This window comes from Petromyzon marinus, chromosome 33 (genome assembly GCF_048934315.1).
Source record: "Petromyzon marinus isolate PM22_M1 ecotype Great Lakes invasive population chromosome 33, UKy_Petmar_22M1.pri1.0, whole genome shotgun sequence".
NCBI lineage: Eukaryota > Metazoa > Chordata > Hyperoartia > Petromyzontiformes > Petromyzontidae > Petromyzon > Petromyzon marinus.
Genome location: NC_133699.1, coordinates 9,166,201 through 9,171,503, shown reverse-complemented (window position 1 = coordinate 9,171,503; position 5,303 = coordinate 9,166,201).

Below are 5,303 nucleotides of genomic sequence, written 5' to 3'. Positions count from 1 at the left end.
GGGGGGGTGTAGTGGCTGGGGGGGGGGTGTAGTGGCTGGGGGGGGGGGTGTAGTGGCTGGGGGGGGGGGGTGTAGTGGCTGGGGGGGGGGTGTAGTGGCTGGGGGGGGGGTGTAGTGGCTGGGGGGGGGGTGTAGTGGCTGGGGGGGGGGGTGTAGTGGCTGGGGGGGGGGGTGTAGTGGCTGGGGGGGGGGTGTAGTGGCTGGGGGGGGGGTGTAGTGGCTGGTGGGGGGGTGTAGTGGCTGGGGGGGGGGGTGTAGTGGCTGGGGGGGGGTGTAGTGGTTGGGGGGGGGTGTAGTGGCTGGGGGGGGGGGTGTAGTGGCTGGGGGGGGGTGTAGTGGCTGGGGGGGGGGTGTAGTGGCTGGGGGGGGGGTGTAGTGGCTGGGGGGGGGGTGTAGTGGCTGGGGGGGGGGTGTAGTGGCGGAGGGGGGGGAATTGGCGGGGGTGTAGTGGGGGGGGTAGTGGGGGGGGTGTAGTGGGGGGTGTAGTGTGGGGGGGTGTAGTGGGGGGGTAGTGGAGGGGTGTAGTGGCGGGGGGGGTGTAGTGGGGGGGGGGTGTAGTGGGGGGGTGTAGTGGGGGGGTGTAGTGGGGGGGTGTAGTGGGGGATGTAGTGGGAGGGTGTAGTGGGGGGGGGTGTAGTGGGAGGGGGGTGTAGTGGGGGTGGTGTAGTGGGGGGGTGTAGTAAGGGGGGGGTAGTGGCGGGGGGGGTGTAGCGGGGGTGTAGCGGGGGTGTAGTGAGAGGGGGATGTAGTGGGGGGGTGCAGTGGGGTGGTGGGGGTGGTGTAGTGGAGGGAGATATTGGGGGGGTGTAGTGGGGGGTGGGGTAGTGGGAGTGGTGTAGTGGGGGGGGGGGTGTAGTGGGGGGTGAGGTAGGGGGTGGGTGTAGTGGGGGGTGGGGTAGTGGGGGGGGAGTTCCTTGCTTAGTCGCTCGCTCGTCCGCGCTGTAGATTTCACTTCCCCCCCCAGGCACCGCTTCGCCCAGACGCCTCTGCCGCTGTAGTCGCTCAGCTCGCTGAGGTTGGTGGAGGGTGGTGGGGGGTGGTGGTGTGTGGTGGGGGGTGGTGGTGGTTGGGGGGTGGTGTAAGGTGGTGGGGGTGGTGGGTGGGGGGTGGTGGGTGGGGGGTGGTGGGTGATTTATTTCTTTGACTTGAGGTTTTTTTTATTTTCTCGATTTGGGGGGGTGTGAGGTCTGCGGGTTGTTGGATAAATTAAAAGGCAAGAAAGAGAGGAGCTGGCACGTGCGCGCGTCCATCGCTCTCTTCCCCATCCTCTCTTCCCCATCCTCTCTTCCCCATCCTCCTCCTCCTCGTCGTCGTCGTCGTGCCTGGAAGTTGCGGGAAGCGATTGTCGCATGCAACTGGGAGGCGGTCAAGGTGACGCGACTTTTCGTTTTGGTTTCGGCAGCGGTGGTGGTTGTTGTTGTTAGTGGTCGTTTGTTGTTGTTAGTGGTGGTTGTTGTTGTTAGTAGTGGCGGTGGTTGTTGTTGGTAGTGGTGATGGTTGTTGTTGGTAGTGGTGATGGCTGTTGTTGTTGTTGGTAGTGGTGATGGTTGTTGTTGTTGGTAGTGGCGGTGGTTGTTGTTGGTAGTGGTGATGGTTGTTGTTGGTAGTGGTGATGGCTGTTGTTGTTGTTGGTAGTGGTGATGGTTGTTGTTGTTGGTAGTGGCGGTGGTTGTTGTTGGTAGTGGTGATGGTTGTTGTTGGTAGTGGTGATGGTTGTTGTTGTTGGTAGTGGCGGTGGTTGTTGTTGGTAGTGGTGATGGTTGTTGTTGTTAGTGGTGGTTGTTGTTGATAGTGGTGGTGGTTGTTGTTGGTAGTGGTGATGGTTGTTGTTGTTGGTAGTGGCGGTGGTTGTTGTTGGTAGTGGTGATGGTTGTTGTTGGTAGTGGTGGTGGTTGTTGTTGGTAGTGGTGGTGGTTGTTGTTGGTAGTGGTGATGGTTGTTGTTGTTGATAGCTTTAAATCAAAATTTAGTGGTGGTGGTTGTTGTTGGTAGTGGCGGTGGTTGTTGTTGGTAGTGTTGGTGGGTTGTTGTTGGTAGTGGTTGTTGTTGTTAGTGGCGGTGGTCGTGTTATTGATCATTGTTCGTTGGTGTCTGGTAGGGGGAGCGGTGGCGCAACTGGTTAGCGCACTGCGCACTCCAAACCCGGGCCCACCCGAGTTCGATTCCAGTTCAGGACCAATAACAGTGGCGACTATTTGGTTAAACAGGTCGAGTCGGCCTCAAATCAAGTGCCTGGGTTGCGATGTGTCAACATCACCAGAGACAAAGGCGGCCGGGCGTGTCGCTGGCCATCCGCCACCTCGTGTGCTGTTGTGGCCTTAATAGGCGCTCGCTAACAGCACTGGCCCCAACAGTCTGTTAAAGGCTAAACGGAGGATCTTTGGTAAAGTTCGTGGTGGTAGTGTGTGGTGTTGGTAGCGGTACGGCTGCTGTTGTTGTGTATTGTTGTTGGTCATGATGCTTGTTGTATCGGTGATGGTGTGGTGGTGGTTGTTGTTGTTGGTTGTGTCGCCGTTGACGAGTTGTGCTGCTGATGTGTATTGTTGTTGGTCATGATGCTTGTTGTATCGGTGATGGTGTGGTGGTTGTTGTTGTTGACGAGTTGTGCTGCTGCTGCTGTTGTTGTGGCGATGTCGCGAATTTGTGGCCGTGTCGGTACTCTGTACAACGCCTCTCGCCGCCGGTGTGGGGTCGTCGTCAGCCTTAATAGGCGCTCGCTAACACCACAAAACCTGCGCCCTGCAGGTCCGCATGAACCATGTCCGTGTGTGTGTACTGCATGTGTGCAGTATACAGTATATAGACTGTACTGCAGGTGTGCAGTATACAGTATATAGACTGTACTGCAGGTGTGTAGTATACAGTATGTAGACTGTACTGCAGCTGTGCAGTATACAGTATATAGACTGTACTGCAGCTGTGCAGTATACAGTATATAGACTGTACTGCAGCTGTGCAGTATACAGTATATAGACTGTACTGCAGCTGTGCAGTATACAGTATATAGACTGTACTGCAGCTGTGCAGTATACAGTATATAGACTGTACTGCAGCTGTGCAGTATACAGTATATAGACTGTACTGCAGCTGTGCAGTATACAGTATATAGACTGTACTGCAGATGTGCAGTATACAGTATATAGACTGTACTGCAGATGTGCAGTATACAGTATATACTGTATCTACTGTGCTGCAGAACTGCTGTGCAGTACAGTGCACAGTTTATATACTGTACTGCAGATGTGCAGTACAGTATACAGTATATATAGAGCGTCCCGTACGGTTCGCACTGCGCTACGAACCCGGCGACCCGAGTTCTACTGCCGCTCACAGCCAACACGAGTGACGTGGCCCCCGCACCCCTAGGTCGACTCCGCCTCAAATGAGTTACCTGGTGCGGTTGTTTATACATCGGCACTGGGGAAACAAAGGCGGCCGGGCGCGGTCCTTTCCCCATCGGCGCTTGGCTGTGTCTCTGTGGGCTCTACGCTAACAGCACTTGCCCCAATAGTCTGTTAAGACTTTACGGGGGACCTTTGCCTTCGCCTGCAACATCGTCGTCATCCTATTGTGATGACACCGGACTCGCGTTGTACAATCGTATCCGAGAAGGCGAATTCACTCAATATTCACACACACACAAGGCTGTGGACTGGCCAATGTAATTGTTATCACGGCCCGATTTGCAAAGGCCCAACACGCTAAGCGGCCAGACACCACAAACAACACTAAGTTGTAAGAGGTAAGCGTTAACACACTGTGTGTGATTTGTATTTATTTATTGAGCGAGGTTATAAGATCGATGATGACAATAATGGGAGAGGAGATTCCAAAGTGGAGCGGTGCGAGCGATGAAGCAGGGAGAGAAGTGAGGTGGCTTCCGCTGTGGTGAGTGGTTGACCGAGTGGTCCACTGAGTGAGTGGGTGACTGAGTGAGTGGTCCACTAAGTGAGTGGGTGACTGAGTGGTCCACTGAGTGGTCGACTGAATGAGTGGTCGACTGAGTGAGTGGTCCACTGAGTGAGTGGTCGACTGAGTGCGTGGTCGACTGAGTGAGTGGTCCACTGAGTGAGTGGTCGACTGAGTGCGTGGTCGACTGAGTGAGTGGTCCACTGAGTGAGTGGGTGACTGAGTGGTCCACTGAGTGGTCGACTGAATGAGTGGTCGACTGAGTGAGTGGGTGATTGAGTGGCGAACTGAGTGAGTGGTCGACTGAGTGAGTGGTCGACTGAGTGAGTGGGTGATTGAGTGAGTGGGTGATTGAGTGGCTGAGTGAGTGGTCCACTAAGTGAGTGGGTGACTGAGTGGTCCACTGAGTGAGTGGTCGACTGAGTGAGTGGTCCACTGAGTGAGTGGTCGACTGAGTGAGTGGTCGACTGAGTGAGTGGTCGACTGAGTGAGTGGTTGATTGAGTGGTCCCACTGAGTGAGTGGTTGTCTGAGAGTGGGTGGTCGACTGAGTGAGTGGTTGATTGAGTGACTAACTGAGTGGGTGACTGAGTGGTCCACTGAGTGAGTGGTTGTCTGAGAGAGAGTGAGTGGTCGACTGAGTGAATGGTTGTCTGAGTGGTTGTCTCAATGAGTGAACTGGTGAGGAGTGAGTGAGCGTGTTGTTGTGACTTGCAGTGCCGGGGGTGGCTGTTCGTGGTTGTGCGCAGTGTGAATGAGACGAAGGCGGCCCCTGTCTGGCGAGGCAGGTGAGCGCAGGCCCTGCTTACAGACCTCACTTGATAATTAATCAAAGCGCAACAAACCAAAGGGGCCTTGAGATGTTTAAAGCTGTCAACCAGTGCCTATCGCCTGCTCTGACATGCAGATCAGAAACATGGTCGCTGATAAAGGGGATGGAATGTAGTAGGCGTGTGAGTTGGCATAGGTCGCTTGCCCTGAGCGTGCGCATGTGCAGCCGTAGAAATGGCTTCAATTCGCGTAGCTTGTGGTGGTGGGGGGGTGGTGATGGGTGGTGGAGAGTGATGGTGGTAGTGGGTGGGTGGGAGGGTGGAGGGTGGTGGTGGCGTTAGTGGAGGGTGGTGGTGGGAGGGTGGTGGAGGTAGGTGGTGGTGGAGGTAGGTGGTGGTGGGTGGGAGGGTGTTTGTGGTGGAGGGTGGTGGTGGTGGGGTTAGTGGAGGGTGGTGGGTGGTGGTGGAAGGGTGGTGGAGGGTGGTGGGTGGGTGGAGAGTGGTGGTGGCGATAGTGGAGGGTGGTGGGTGGAGAGTGGTGGTGGCGGCGATAGTGGAGGGTGGTGGTGGTGATGTTAGTGGAGGGTGGTGGTGGGAAGGGTGGAGAGTGGTGTTGGCGATAGTG